This window comes from Chiloscyllium punctatum, chromosome 18 (genome assembly GCF_047496795.1).
Source record: "Chiloscyllium punctatum isolate Juve2018m chromosome 18, sChiPun1.3, whole genome shotgun sequence".
NCBI lineage: Eukaryota > Metazoa > Chordata > Chondrichthyes > Orectolobiformes > Hemiscylliidae > Chiloscyllium > Chiloscyllium punctatum.
In genome coordinates, this window is record NC_092756.1 from 82,968,116 (window position 1) to 82,984,818 (window position 16,703).

General features: G+C 46.5%; 2 non-coding genes across 2 annotated transcripts; both read left to right on the forward strand.

The window, feature by feature from the left end:
- The first annotated feature begins 2,692 nt into the window (after positions 1 to 2,692).
- Positions 2,693 to 2,779, forward strand: trnastop-uca (transfer RNA opal suppressor (anticodon UCA)). The gene has a single exon. It is a non-coding gene; the product is annotated as a tRNA-Sec (tRNA).
- Positions 2,780 to 9,698: 6,919 nt separating this feature from the next.
- On the forward strand, positions 9,699 to 9,785 carry trnastop-uca (transfer RNA opal suppressor (anticodon UCA)). The gene has a single exon. It is a non-coding gene; the product is annotated as a tRNA-Sec (tRNA).
- The last annotated feature ends 6,918 nt before the right edge of the window (positions 9,786 to 16,703 follow it).

The following is a 16,703-nucleotide window of genomic DNA, read 5'->3' on the forward strand; positions in this document are numbered from 1 at the left end:
TTCTGAATGTACATGGAGAATATTGGTAATGTGGATTGTGAATCTAAATATAACATTGAGAACTGGTTAGTTCACATTGACTATCTACTAACCCTGTACAACGTTCCCCTGTTTGTGGGTGGCACGGTGGCACAGTGGTTAGTGCTGCTGCCTCACAGCGCCAGAGACCTGGGTTCAATTCCCACCTCAGGTGACTGTGTGGAGTTTGCATGTTTTCCCCATGTCTGTGTGGGTTTCATCCCACAGTCCAAAGATGTGCAGGTCAGGTGAATTGGTTATGCTAAATTGCCTGTAGTGTTAGGTTAGGGGTAGGGGTGGGTTACGCTTCGGCGGGGTGGTGTGGGCTTGTTGGGCCAAAGGGCCTGTTTCCATACTGTAAGTAATCTAATCATATTCTGTCCTCCTTTATTTAATGCCTAGATGATTCCTATTGGTCCAGAGTGCAGGCTTCAAACCAGGAGCTAACTGGTGACAGAGTGGTTCAATTCCATCTTCCAGATGCAGTGTGGATAAGGGTTGCTGTCTGTGTTTACCTTGTGTTCGATCTTTTAAGGTTGGATCAGGTGTGCTATTTGTTAGAGGATATAAGGGGGCATTTGTTAAGATTATACTCATGTAATTTAAGAGCAAACATCAGAACCACTTCTTTACACACAAAGCAAGGATGCAGTTTGGTCCGAAAGAGACTTGGCTTCATTTTCCCTGAGGTGGGGACAGGAACAGGAGGGGCAGTTGGAAAATAAGAAGTGGCAGGGTATCCCGTGACATTGCACCATTCTCACCCAGATTGACCATACCCACCAAGGAAGCTGTCAGCAACAGTAGATCAGGTTCTCTTGTGTGTGGCTGCTCCTCCCCCAACTCATCCCTGGTGTTGCCGTGACAATGGAATTGACCTCTCTCTGCCATACCAGGAGATCATCAGGATGGATTTCCTGAGGTCATAAACAGGGATCCACAATGAAAAATGTGACGTTCCATATGAAACGATCAACACCGAGGCATGTCCCCTCATATTGTTTCAGCCATAAACATTTTACTTTACAGTAGCGGCTCCCCAATTCACACACCCCCATAGTTTGTGTCCTACCTGAGCACTCCCAGCAGTGCGGCCCTCTGATTTGGTCAACTTCATCAAAGCTACACCCACTCCATCTGGCTTATCCCATTTCACTCGGAGTCACCAAAGACAAATTGGTCACCCTTCTCCATCTCTCAGCCACCGAACCAAGTGTTCTTATGGTGTGACAGGAGGCCATTTTGCCTCTGCTGGCCCTTCAGCCAAGCATCATTCCCTTGTTCCACTCTCCTGCCTTTTCCCCATATAACATTGCTCATTATTTCTATCCAAATAATAATCCAATGTCCTCTTGCATGCCTGTTGAACCCTGTCTCCACAATACTCCCCCGTAATTCATTTCATACCATAGCTACTTGCTCAGGGAAAGTGTCTTCTCTTCCATCAGCAATCCCCTTCTATCACCTCTCGTTCGTGGACCTTTTATGAGTGGGAAGAGTTTCTCCCTATCAACTCTATTCATCCTGGTCTCGGTTAATCCATTCCTCGTGCAATCCCGGCAGCATCTGTGGAGAAAAATCAGAGTTAAAGCTTTAGATCCAGTGACCTTTCTTCAGAAATGAGGACACTTCGATTAAGCATAGATTTTATGCAGTAGATAGGGAGAGGGGAGGCAGGAAGAATAAAGGATGGTTGGAGATAGAGCCCCAAGATAGAGAAAAACAGTTGGACAGACAAAGGAGTGGATAAAGACCAGCCTGGGAGAATGATTCACTGCTAATGGGAACAATTAGTAGCTGACAATGGGTTGTGTGTGGTAGCAGCCTATGTAGTGATGAGACCTGATGTATCGGAGTGGGGGAAAGCTTGGGGAAAGTCATTCAAACACAAAATTGTTGAACTCAATAAGAAGTCCTGATTGCTGAAGGGTTCCCAAATGAAAAATGAGGTGCTGTTCCTCCAGCTTGTGCTGAGCTTCACTGGAGCACAGTAGCAAGACTGAGACAGAGATGTTGGCCAGGGACCAGGGTGGGGTGTTGTAGTGACAGGCAACTGAAAGCTCAGGGTCTTCTTTTTGGACAGGATTTAAGTGTTCATCAAAATGTTCACCGAGTCTGTGTTTCGTTTCCGAAATGTACAGGAGAACACATCATGAGCAGATAAAGATGGAGATGAGATTGTGGGATGTGCAGGTAAAGTGCTGCTTCACCTGGAAGGTGAATTTGGGACATTAGATGGTGAGGAGGGAGGAAGTAAATGGACAGATGTAGCACCTTCTGTGATTGCAGAGGAATGTTCTGTTGGCTGTATATACGGTGGGTGTGTTGGGAGTGAATGAGGAATGCACCAGGGTGTCCTGGAGAGAATGATACTTGTGGACGCTTGACAAGAGAGGGGATTGGAATATGGATCTGGTGGTGGCATCCCTTTGGAGATCACAGAAATGTTGTCTAATGATCCTCATTTGCATTTTTAATCCATAAAATTGTGAAAATAATCACAATTTTATTTAAAAGCAGTTTTAAAATCAATGGAAAATATTAGTAATGTGTTAAATGAACCTGCATGGAATATTGAGAACTGGTTGGATGAGACTGACTACCTACTAACCCTGAGTGTAAAGTATTGGATATTTCTCTGTTTTATATAAGACTTTCTCCTCCTTTGCTGGATGCCTGGATGGTTCCTAGTGGTCTAGGGTGCAGGCTTCAAGCCTGTAGCTGTTTAGCAACAGAGTGGTTCAATTCCACCTTCCAGGTGTAGTGCTTCTAGAGGCTTGTGTTGAACTTGTGTCAGATGTTTAAGGGTCAGCTCAGGAATGTTATTTGGTGGGGACATTTTGTTATGATTATACTCATGATTAAAGAGCAAACATCAAAACCATTTCTTTACACACAAAGCAAAGATACAGTTTGATATGGCAGAGCGTTGATCTGTGGTTCTCTGAGGTGGGTACAAGAACAGCAGGGACAGTTTGAACGAAGAGGTGTCATGTTTTCCTGTGACACAGCTCCATCCCTGCCCAGATTGACCGTACCCACCGAGGAAGCCTTCAGCAAGAGTACTTCAGAATCTCTTGTGTTCAGATCCATATCCCTCACCTCATTACTGGTGCTGCATTAAAGTGGAGTTGACTTCTCTCAGCCAGTCCAGAAGATCATCAGCACAGATTTCCCAAGGTCATAAACACTCATCCGCAGTGAAAATATGTTGCAATCCATCTGAAACGATCAACAGCAAGGCAAATCCCTTCATAGATTCTGGATTAGTGGTGCTGGAAGAGCACAGTAGTTCAGGCAGCATCCAAGGAGCAGCAAAATCGACATTTCGGGCAAAAGTCCTTCATCAGGAATAAAAGCAGAGAGCCTGAAACGTGGAGAGATAAGCTAGAGGAGGGTGGGGGTGGGGAGAGAGTAGCATAGAGTACAATAGGTGAGTGGGAGAGGGGATGAAGATGATAGGTCAGGGGGGAGAGGGTGGAGTGGATAGGTGGAAAAGGAGATAGGCAGGTAGGACAAGTCCGGATAAGTCACGGGGACAGTGCTGAGCTGGAAGTTTGGAACTAGGATGAGGTGGGGGAAGGGGAAATGAGGAAACTGTTGATGCCCTGGGGTTGAATTGTCCCGAGGGGGAAGATGAGGTGTTCTTCCTCCAGGCGTCTAGTGGTGAGGGAGCGGCGGTGAAGGAGGACCAGGACCTCCATGTCCTCGGCAGAGTGGGAGGGGGAGTTGAAATGTTGGGCGACGGGGTGGTGTGATTGATTGGTGCGGGTGTCCCAGAGATGTTCCCTAAAGCGCTCTGCTAGGAGGAGCCCAGTCTCCCCAAAGTAGAGGAGACTGCCTCGGCAGCAACAGATACAATAAATGATATTAGTGGATGTGCAGGAAAAACTTTGATGGATATGGAAGGCTCCTTTAGGGCCTTGGATAGAGGTGAGGGAGGAGGTGTGGGCGCAGGTTTTACAGTTCCTGCGGTGGCAGGGGAAGGTGCTAGGATGGGAGGGTGGGGTGTAGGGGGATGTGGACTTGACCAGGTAGTCAAGGAGAAAACGGTCTTTGCGGAAAGTGGGAAGGGGTGGGATTGGAAATATATCCCTGGAGGTGGGGTCTTTTTGGAGGTGGCGGAAATGTCGGCGGATGATTTGGTTTATGCGAATGTTGGTAGGGTGGAGGGTCAGCACCAGGGGCATTTTGTCCTTGTTACGTTGGAGGGGTGGGGCCTGAGGGCGGAGGTGCGGGATGTGGACGAGATGCATTGGAGGGCATCTTTAACCAAGTGGGAAGGGAAATTGTGGTCTCTAAAGAAGGAGGCCATCGGGTGTGTTCTGTGGTGGAACTGGTTCTCCTGGGAGCAGATACGGCGGAGGCGGAGGAATTGGGAATACGGATGGCATTGTTGCAAGAGGTAGGGTGGGAAGATGTGTAATCCAGGTAGCTGTGGGAGTCGGTGGGTTTGTAAAAAGTGTCAGTGTCAAGTCGGTCGTCATTAATGGAGATGCCTATATTGTTTTAGCCCTAAACATTTTACTTTCCAGCACCGGACTCCCAATTCACACACCCCCATAGTTTGTGACCTGCCTCAGCACTCACAGCGGTGCTATCGTCTGTTTTGGTCAACTTAATCGAAGCCACACCCACTCCATCTGGCTTCTTCCTTTCCACTCAAGGTCACCAAAGGCAAATTAGTCACCCTTCTCCATCTCTCAGTCAACGAATCAAGAATTGTTATGGTGCGACAGGATGCCATCTTTGCCCTTCAGACCAGCATCATTCCCTAGTGCCAGTGTTCTGCCTTTCCCCCATAACCTTGCTCACTATTTCTATCCAAACAGTAATTCAATGTTCTCTTGCACACCTATTGAACCCTGTTTCCATCATACTTCCACGATGTTCATTTCGTACTACTCGCTCAGTGAAAATGCTTCTTTCTTCCATTACCTATCCCCATCTATAATCTCTCACCGCACCTTTTACGGGTGGGAAGAGTTTCTCCCTATCTACTCTATTCATCCTGCTCATCATTTACCTAATCCTCGTGCAATCCTGGCAGCATCTATGGAGAGAAATCAGACTTAAAGTTTTAGGTCCAGTGACCATTCTTCGGAAAGGAGGAAGTGAGGAATGCAGGTGCTGAGGATCAGAGTCGAGAGTGTGTTGTGGGAAAGCACAGCAGGTCAGGCCGCATCCAAAGAGCAGGAGAATCGATGTTTCGAGCATAAGCCCTTGATCAGAAGTTAGGGTTGTGGGCTGAGATAAAGGGGAGGGAGATTGGGTTGTGTGAAGGTAGTTGAAAAAGCAATAGGTGGATGAAGGTGAGGGAGAAGGTGATCGGTCGGGGGGGGAGTGACGGACAGGTCAGCAGACCCATGCCGAGTTGGAGGTTTGGGACTTGGATAATGTGGAGGGAGGGGAAATTAGGAAGCTGTTGAAATCCACATTTACCCGTGAGGTTGCAGGGTCCCAAGATGGAATATGAGGCGGTCCTCCTCCAGGCATCGGGTGGTAATGGTTTGCGGTGGAGGAGGCCCAGTACCTGCATGACCTTGATGGAGTGGAAGGTGAAATTGGAATGGTCAGCCACAGGGCGGTGAGCATCGTTTTTATGCAGAATTATGGAGATGGGAGGCAGGAGGCAGGATAGGTGGAGATAGAGCCTCAAGAGAGAGAAAAACAGTTGGACAGACAAAGGAGTGGATAAAGTGCAGCCTGGGAGAAGGTGCTAATGGGGACAATTAGTCGTTGACAATAGTTTGTGTGTGGTAGCAGCCCATGTAATGAAGAGGCCTGGTGTGTGGGGGTGGGTGTGGGGGAGAGCTTGGGGAAATGGGTTCCAACCCTAACATTGTTGAACTCGATAAGACGTCCAGAATGCTGCATTTTCCAAATGGAAAATGTGGTGCTGTCCTTCCAGCTTGCTCTCAGCTTCACTGGAGCACTGCAGTGAGCCTGAGTCAGAGATGTTGGCCAGCGACCAGGGGCCAGGGTGGGGTGTTGTAGCGGCAGGCAACTGGAAGCTCAGGGTTTTTTCAAGGACAGGATGTAGGTGTTCGACAAAACAGTCACCCAGTCTCTGCTTTGTTTCCCAAATAGACCAGAGACCACATCGTGAGCAGAGAAAGCAGGAGACAAGATTGTGGGATGTGCAAATAGAGCGTTGCTTCACCTGGAAGGTGTATTTGGGACCTTAGATGGTGAGGAGGGAGGAAGTAAATGGACAGATGTAGCACATTCTGTGGTTGCAGGGGAATGTTCTGTGGGGCTGTGGATGGGGTGCGTGTGTTGGGAGTGAAGGAGGAGTGCACCAGGGTGTCCCGGAGGGAACCGTCCTTGTGGATGGCTGACAAGGGAGGGGATGGGAATATGGGTCTGGTGGTGCCATCCCTCTGGAGGTCGCAGAAATGTTGCCTAATGATCTTCATTTGCATTATTAATCCATAAAATGGTGAAGATAATCACAGTTTTATTTAAAAGCAGTTTTGAACATCAATGGAAAATATTGGTCATTTGGAACATAAACCTGAATGGAATATTGAGAATTGAATGGCAGACACTGACTATCTATTCATCCTGAATATAAAATATTGGACTTTCCTCTGTTTTATATCAGACTGTCTCCACCCATGATTAATGCTTGGGTGATTCCTAGTGGTCTAGGATGCTGGCTTCGAACCTGCAGCGGTCTAACGACAGAGTGGCTCAATTCCGTCTTCCAGACACAATGTGAGTAGGGGCTTGTGTTTAACTTGTGTTTGATGCTTAAAGATTGCCTCAGGAGTGTCAGAGGGGCATTTTGCTAAGATTATATTCATGTAATTTAAGACCAAACATCAAAATCACTTCTTTTCACACAAAGCAAAGATGCAGTCTGGTCTGGCAGAGAGTTGGGTTCATTTTCCCTGAGGTAGGGAGAGGAACAGGAGGGGTAGTTGGAACTAAGAGGTGGCATGGTTTCCTGTGACATTGCTCCATTCCTGCCCACACTGACTGTACCTACCAAAGAAGCTGTCACCAAGAGTAGGTCGAGTTCTCTTGTGATCAGTCACTCCACCCCCACCTCATCACTGGTGCTACCATGTCAATGGAGTTGACCTGTGTTTGGCAGGCCAGGACAGAATTCCCGAGGTCAGAAAAAGGGATCCGCAATGAAAAGTGTCACATTCCAGCCGGAATGATCAACAGTAACATATATCCCATCTTGGTTCAATAAGTCTTATTGTGACAGTCCTCAACATTTTACTTTCCATTTGAAATTCCTGTTGAAGAGCTTATGCCCGAAACATCGACTCTCCTGCTCCTTGGATGCTACCTGACCTGCTTTGATTTTCCGGCAACACACTCCCGACTCTGATCTCCAGCATCTTCAATCTTCAATTTCTACTTTGCCAATCCCTCGCCCAATCCAGACAGCATCTTTGAAGAGAAATTAGTGTTAAAACTTTAGGTCCAGTGACGTTTCTTCAGAAGTGATGACACCTTGATTAAGCGTAGTTTTTATGCAGTAGATAGGGAGAGGGGAGGCAGGAGGATTAAAGGATAGGTGGAGATAGAGCCCCAAGAGAGAGAGAGAAACAGTTGGACAGAGAAAGGAGTGGATAAAGACCAGCCTGGGAGAATGATTTGCTGCAAATGGGGACAATTAGTCGCTGACAATGGTTGTGTGTGATAGCAACCCATGTACTGAAGAGGCCTGGTGTGTGGGGGTGGGGGAAAGCTTGGGGAAAGGCACTCAATCCCTATAATTTTGAACTCAATGAGAAGTCCAGAATTCTGCAGGGTTCCCAAATGGAAAATGAGGTGTTGTTCTTCCAGCTTGTGCTGAGCTTTGCTGGAGCACTGCAGCAGGCCTGAGACAAAGATGTTGGCCAGGGACCAGGTAACTGGAAGCTCAGGGTCTTCTTTGCGGACAGGTTGTAGGTGTTCAACACAATGGTCTGTCTCTCGATTCCGGAGCATATCGGAGACCACATCGTGAGCAGAGAAAGAAGGAGGCACGATTGTGGGATAGACAATAGACAGTAGACAATAGGTGCAGGAGTAGGCCATTCAGGCCTTCGAGCCTGCACCGCCATTCATTATGATCATGGCTGATCATCCTTAACCAGTATCCTCTTCCTGCTTTATCTCCATAACCCTTGATACCACTTTCTTAGAGAGCTCTATCCAACTCTTTCTTAAATGAATCCAGAGACTGGGCCTCCACTGCCCTCTGGGGCAGAGCATTCCATACAGCCACCACTCTCTGGGTGAAGACGTTTCTCCTCATCTCTGTCCTAAATGGTCTACCGCATATTTTTAATCTGTGTCCTCTGGTTCGGCACTCACCCATCAGCGGAAACATGTTTCCTGCTGCCAGAGTGTCCAATCCTTTCATAATCTTATACGTCTCAATCAGATCCCCTCTCAGTCTTCTAAACTCAAGGGTATACAAGCCCAGTCACTTCAGTCTTTCATTGTAAGGTAATCCCCCCATTCCAGGAATTGACCTCGTGAACCTACGCTGCACTCCCTCAATAGCCAGAATGTCTTTCCTCAAATTTGGACACCAGAACTGCACACAGTACTCCAGGTGTGGTCTCACCAGGGTACCTGTTCAGCTGCAGAAGCACCTCTTTGCTTCGATACTCAATTCCTCTTGTTATGAAGCTCAGCATGCTATTAGCCTTTTTCACTATCTGCTGTACCTGCATGCTTGCCTTCATTGACTGGTGTACAAGAACACCCAGATCTCTCTGTACTGCCCCTTTATCTAAATTGATTCCATTGAAGTCGTAATCTGCCTTCCTGTTCTTGCCACAAAAGTGGATAACCATACATTTATCCACATTAAACTGCATCTGCCATGCATCTGCCCACTCATCTAACTTGTCCAGGTCACCCTGTAATCTCCTAACATCCTCTTCACATTTCACCATGCCACCCAGCTTTGTATCATCAGCAAATTTGCTAATGTTATTGCTGATACCATCTTCTATATCATTAACATATATTGTAAAAAGCTGCGATCCCAGCACAGATCCCTGCGGTACCCCACTGGTCACTGCCTGCCATTCTGAAATGGAGCCGTTTATCACTACCCTTTGTTTCCTATCAGCCAACCAATTTTCAAACCAATCTAGTACTTTGCCCCCAATACCATGCGCCCCAATTTTACTCACTAACCTCCTGTGTGGGACTGTGTGGGACTGTGTGGGATGTGCAGGTAAAGTGCTGCTTCACCTGGAAGCTATATTTGGAACCTTAGATGGTGAGTAGGGAGGAAATAAATGGACAGATGTAGCTTGTTCTGTGATTGCAGGGGAATGTCCTGTTGGCTGTATATGCGGTGGGTGTGTTGGGAGTGAATGAGGAGTGCATCAGGGTGTCCTGGAGGGAATGGTCCTTGTGGACGGTTGACAAGGGAGGGGATTGGAATATGGGTCTGGTGGTGGCATCCCTTTGGAGTTCGCGGAAATGTTGTCTAATGATCCTCATTTGCATTATTATTCCATAAAATTGTGAAGATAATCACAATTTTATTTAAAAGCAGTTTTAAAATCAATGGAAAATATTGGTAATGTGTTGGATGAACCGGCATGGAATATTGAGAACTGGTTGGATGAGACTGACTATCTACTGACTCTGAATGTAAAGTATTGGAATTTCCTCTGTTTTATATAAGACTTTCTCCTCCTTTGCTGGGTGCCTGGATTATTCCTAGTGGTCTCGGGTGCAGGCTTCAAACCTGTAGCTGTTTAGCAACAGAGTGGTTCAATTCCACCTTCTAGGCGCAGTGTGCCTTGAGGCTTGTGTCTGATGTTTAAAGGTCAGCTCAGGAAAGTTATTTGAGGGGGGCATTTTGTTAAGATTATACTCATGATTAAAGAGCAAACATCAAAATCATTTCTTTACACACAAAGCAAAGATGCACCTGCAGTGAAAATATATTGCAATCCATCTGAAACGATCAACAGGATATCACATACATATATGAAGGATGTGTTCTCCAAAATGGGCTTTGGGGAGGAAATCGGAAATTGGATGAGACTGCTCTACACCAACATTGTCAGTGCAGTCTCAATCAATGGGTGGGAATCAGATAGCTTCCCTGTAAGATCTGGAGTCAGGCAGGGATGCCCCCTCTCACCCGCCTTGTTTGTGTGTTGCATAGAGCCATTTGCCGAATCCATCAGGAAGGATGCGAGCCTGAGAGGGGTGACTATTCCTGGCAGCGGGGGCCTACAGGTTAAGGCCTCCCTGTACATGGATGACGTCGCTGTTTTCTGCTCGGATCTGCTGTCCGTGCACAGACTCGTGTATCTGTGACCAGTTCGAACGGGCCTCAGGGGCCAAGGTAAACCGAGGCAAGAGCGAGGCCATGCTCTTCGGGAACTGGGCCGACCAATCCTCTATCCCCTTCACCGTCAGGACTGACCACCTGAAGGTGCTGGGTATTTGGTTCGGGAGGGCTGGGGCGTGCGCCAAGACCTGGTAGGAGCGGATCAGGAAGATGAGACAGAAACTAGGCAGATGGGGGCAACGGTCGCTCTGCATCGCGGGAAAAAACTTGGTCATCAGGTGTGAGGTACTCTCAGTATTGCTATTTGTGGCACAGGTCTGGCCTATCCCCAGGACCTGTGTCGCCGCAGTCACCCGGGCCATCTTCCACTTTATGTGGAGATCAAAGATGGACCGGGTCCATAGAGACACAATGTATAAAGACTGGTGCAATGGGGGAAAAAACACGCCCAATGCCACCCTCACCCTGATGGCCACCATTGTGTGTGGCTGCATCAAGCTGTGCGTGGATCCACGGTACGCAAACACCAAGTGTCACTACGTACTGAGGTTCTACCTGCCCCCGGTATTGTGAAGGTTGGGCCTGGCCTCGTTGCCACGGATCGCTCCGAGTAGTTAGACCGTTCCGGACCACCTGTCCTTCGTGGAGAAATTTATGAGGAAAAACACCTTTGACCACAAGTCCATCAGGAAGTGGTTAGCACATAGTGTCCTTGAGACCCTTCGGGAAAAGGAGAGGGCGGATCCTGTCGAGCGGTTCCCTGAGCAGACTGTCAAAGACATTTGGCAGAATGCCTCATCGCCAGAACTTTCCAACAAGCACCAAGACATGGCTTGGCTGGTGGTGAGAAGGGCTCTGCCTGTGAGATCCTTTATGCACGCCCGGACTCTCTGCCGCACCGCACGCTGCCCTCGAAGCGGCTGTGGGGGGACGAGACTGTCACACACCTCCTTCTGGCACATTCCAAGGTCCAGGACTACGTGTTGAGTGACGTGCTGAAGCTTGGGGCAAGGTGCCAAGGCGCGGTAGGGAAAGACCACCATGTAACATCTGTCTGCCTAAAGAAGAACAGGGGGCCAATGCAGACGTTTGGGCTCTGCTGATGCCTCAGCTAAATATACGGGCAGATGATTGAGAAATGCACAGACCTGTATATCACAATGATAAATTCTGATCTGCGTATGTAAATGTTGACATATGTGTGGCATGACCAAATGTACAGACCATCAGATCATTTTATGAATAAACTATATTTTTGAAATGAAAAAAAAACCTGTCGCCGTTTAGCGACAGAGTGGTTCAATTCCACCTTCTAGGCGCAGTGTGTCTAGAGGCTTGTGTCAGATGTTTAAAGGTCAGCTCAGGAACGTTATTTGATGGGGACATTTTGTTAAGATTATACTCATGATTAAAGAGCAAACTTCAAAATCATTTCTTTACACACAAAGCAAAGATGCATCTGCAGTGAAAATATATTGCAATCCATCTGAAACGATCAACAGCAAGGCAAATCCCTTCATAGCTCAACTGGCCATATTGTTTTAGCCCTAAAACATTTTACTTTCCAGTACCGGCCTCCCAATTCACACACCCAGATATTTTGTGACCTGCCTTAGCACTCACAGTGGTACTGCCCTCTGTTTTGGTCAACTTAATCGAAGCCACACCCACTCTATCTGGCTTATTCCTTTCACTCAAGGTCACCAAAGGCAAATTGGTCACCCTGCCCCATCTCTCAGTCAACGAATTAAGAATTGTTATGGTGCGACAGGAGGCCATCTTGTCTGCACTGGCCCTTCAGACAAGCATCATTCCCTAGTGCCACTCTCCTGCCTTTTCCCCCATAACCTTGCTCACTATTTCAAGCCAAATAATAATCCAATGTTCTCTTGCACGCCTGTTGTACCCTGTCTCCATCACACTCCCATGATGTTCATTTTGTACAATATCTACTCACTCAGTGAAAATGCTTTTCTCTTCCATTACCAATCCCCATCTATGATCTCTCACCGCACCTTTTATGATTGGGCAGAGTTTCTCCCTATCCACTCTCTTCGCTCAACGTCTACCTAATCCCCTGCAATCCTGACAGCATCTGTGGAGAGAAATCAGACTTAAAGTTTTAGGTCCAGTGAACTTTCTTCAGAACGGAGGAAGTGAGGACTGCAGATGCTGAAGACCAGAGCCGAGAGTGTGTCACTGGGAAAGCATAGCAGGTCAGGCAGCATCCGAGGAGTAGGAGAACCGAAGTTTCAAGCGTAAGCCCTTCATCAGGAATGATGGTCGTGGGCTGCGATATAGGGGAGGGAGGTTGGGTTGTGTGAAGTTATTTGAAAAAGCGATAGGTGGATGAAGGTGAAGGAGAAGGTGATGTGTCTGGGGGGATTAACGGACAGATCAGGAGACCCATGCCGAGTTGGAGGTTTGGGACTTGGATAATGTGGAGGGAGGGGAAATTAGGAAGCTGCTGAAATAGACATTTACCGGTGTGGTTACAGGGTCCCAAGATGGAATATGAGGCGTTCCTCCTCCAGGCATCGGGTGGTAATGGTTTGCGGGAGGAGGCCCAGTACCTGCATGACCTTGATGGAGTGGAAGGTGAAATTGGAATGGTCAGCCACAGGGCAGTGAGCATCGTTTTTATGCAGAATTATGGAGATGGGAGGCAGGAGGCAGGATAGGTGGAGATAGAGCCCCAAGAGAGAGAAAAACAGTTGGACAGACAAAGGAGTGGATAAAGACCAGCCTGGGAGAAGGTGCTAATGGGGACAAAACAGTCACCCAGTCTGTGCTTTGTTTCCCAAATATACCAGAGACCATATCGTGAGCAGAGAAAGCGGGAGACAAGATTGTGTGATGTGCAAATAGAGCGCTGCTTCACCTGGAAGGTGTATTTGGGACCTTAGATGGTGAGGAGGGAGGAAGTAAATGGACAGATGTAACACCTTCTGTGGTTGCAGGAGAATGTTCTGTGGGGCTGTGGATGGGGTGAGTGTGTTGGGAGTGAAGGAGGAGTGGACCAGTGTGTCCCGGAGGGAACAGTCCTTGTGGATGTCTGACAAGGGAGGGGATGGGAGTACGGGTCTGGTGGTGCCATCCCTCTGGAGGTCACAGAAATGTTGTCTAATGATTGTCATTTGCATTATTAATCAATAAAACGGTGAAGATAATTGCAGTTTATTTAAAAGCAGTTTTGAACATCAGTGGAAAATATTGGTAATACGGAACATAAACCTGAATGGAATATTGAGAATTGAATGGAAGACACTGACTATACATTCATCCTGAATATAAAATATTGGACTTTCCTCTGTTTTATATCAGACTGTCTCCACCCATGATTAATGCTTGGGTGATTCCTAGTGGTCTAGGATGCTGGCTTCGAACCTGCAGCGGTCTAGCGACAGAGTGGCTCAATTCTGTCTTCCAGACGCAGTGTGAGTAGGGGCTTGTGTTTAACTTGTGTTTGAAGCTTAAAGGTTGGCTCAGGAGTGTCATTTGTCAGAGGGACATTTTGCTAAGATTATACTCATGTAATTTAAAAGCAAATATCAAAATCACTTCTTTACACACAAAGCAAAGATGCAGTTGGTCCAGCAGAGAGTTGGGTTCATTTTCCCTGAGGTAGGGAGAGGAACAGGAGGGGTAGTTGGAACTAAGAGGTGGCATGGTTTCCTGTGACGTTGCTCCATTCCTGCCCACACTGACTGTACCTACCAAAGAAGCTGTCACCAAGAGTAGGTCGAGTTCTCTTGTGATCGGTTGCTCCACCCCCACCTCATCACTGGTGCTACCATGTCAATGGAGTTGACCTGTGTTTGGCAGGCCAGAAGATCATCAGGGCAGAATTCCCGAGGTCAGAAAAAGGGATTCGCAATGAAAAATGTCACAGTCCAACCGGAATGATCAACAGCACGGTGTACTCCTACAGACCCATACACTCACACAGGCCCTCTCTCATATACAAGCTCTCTCTCATATGCACACACATACTCACCCACACGTGCACCCTCTCACAGACTTATACCCATTTATACTCATAATCACACACACATACATCCACTCTCTCACAGACATTCATACACCCTCGTATGAGTCCTCCCTCCCACATTCACACCCACATGCACACATACACGTATAAGTTTGTGAAATGAACATGTACTTGCAAAATTACATTTTATTTTGCTCAAAAACTGCAGAAATCCATGTAAGATTCTGTAAAATCCTTTTTTAGAAATAGAATCCGTCTGAACAATGTGGCACAGACAGCCTCACACAGGGCACCTCACACCTTTGATGCATGACCTGGGCCAACATGGCACCCATTGTTAAAATTCATGTGAGAATGTAACTTTAAGAAAGTTCTGGAATTTATATATGAAAGAACTGAAACCAACATGCCTATTCTAAAAGATGAGAGAGTTAACAAACAATCCAGGTCTTTTTCAACATATAATTTCAGTTAAATCACACTGTAAAGTTTTCTTATAAATTCTGTGTCTTACGATCTTATATTCCACAACCGCCTGATGAAGGAGCAGTGCTCCGAAAGCTAGTGCTTCCAAATAAACCTGTTGGACTATAAGCTGGTGTTGTGTGGTTTTTAACTTTCTCTGGTTTGGCTTGGTTTTTAGCAGTGTGTGAAAAGAAAGCTGCTGGACCCAAAGAAGTAGGTCCAGACTGGTATTTTCTCTCTGATTTCTGTCCTGTAAGAACTTGTGTTTGACTTTACCTTTTGTGCCAAGGGGTATTTATTGGGATTGTAGCAAGTATTTGGAACAGCATCATTAAATTGGGATGCTCTGTTAAGATCATGAGAGGTTAAGATATTCGGTATTCTGTTTTCTGTTGTTTGTGTTTCATTCGATAATTTGTAAATAAATTCTGTTTTGTTTAACACGGAGTGGTTTCACCAGCTGCATCTCTCCTGGAATATCCACATTACACCTGCTTAAAACAACTATCAGAGTTAGGGTCTGGGTTTTGAGGGGTCTAGCCTAGTCCATAATAAGGGGTATATGAAGTTAGTTCATGGTTGAGCCAAGGTATCATTGAGGGGCTGGAAAGGCCAGTTCTTGCTGCAGCATTCCTGTTTCATTGAAATTTAAAAACCTCATGCATCTTTTTCATGAAGAAAGGCAGGAGATTTTCCCAAGATCCTGGTCATATTTGCCCTTGGTCAATGTTAAATGATGGTCTAGAATTTCCTCCCTAAATAATTCCATTCCTCTAGCTCTTTCCTTTTGCTTTCTGATAATTGTTAGAACTCACCTGTTCAACCTAGTTGGGAAAAAGCCCTCTTAGCTTCCTCAGCATCAATTTCTGATTCCTAATGGTCCTGTAAAGTGTCGGGTGATATTGTATTGTAGGCAGTTTTCAGACAAAGGTTGCTCTAAATCTGCAGGTGCTTTTGATATTCAATATCTTCACTCTCTTTACAAAACTAATGGAAAATAGTATTAGAAATAAGTATTGCATCTGTTATATATCGAAACAGCTGGTGTTTTCAGTATTTCAAAGACATCACATTTGTAGGCAAAGGGCTCAATGTAACGTTATGTGAAAGGGACATTCACCGTGCTTCACGCAACTGTTCAAGGGAGTTTCTTTTCTCCATATGCTCCTTTTAAAGAAAATTAATCCAAAACAAAATACGTCAGAAAATGCCCTTACCAAAAAATATGAAAGAAAGCTTCTGCAAAGATACGATGTGGAAGGTATCTGTGACTGGCCAAGACAGGATGGACTCTAGAAAAGATATAGTCACTATATCCCACTTCACGGTGAATCAAAAATGAGTTATCTCAGCCCAGACAAACATCACTCGTTGTCCTTTCATATAAAAATCATACATTATCCCCTTCTCCTCAGGCAAGTCTTGAACCCTGAATCTTCGCCTTACCCATGCTATCTCCTGTACCAATGTTCCATCCCTCTCTCTGTTTTCTCTCTTTCATTCCCTATAGTTTCCCCTGCTCTAGCTCCCTACATTTCTCCATCTCCAGCATTCACAGGTTTTTGCTTATGCCTCCCTCCTCTCCTGTTAGCTTTTCCACCTCTCTTGTCCATTCCCTACTCATTCCCTTCCCTCCCTCTGCACCTTCATTCCTCCTTTTCCTCTCCATGACTCCCCTCAAACATCCTCCTCCTCCCTCTCCCCCACAGGCCCATTCCCCCCTCATCGCCTTTTCCTCTGTCCCCTCTCTGCGCTGAATTCTTTGCTTCTCTCCCTCCCTCCCCCCTCCAGCCTCCCTGTGGCCTGTCTTCACCTCCTCTCCTGTTTCTCCTCTCTCATGTCCTCAATTCCACAGGTAGTTTCTGTTCAAATGTGGACTTGGGAGGTGATAAAATAAGGAAGAGAATCAACACTTTTAAAATGGCAACTGAATTGCATCTGTGGACCCAGTTT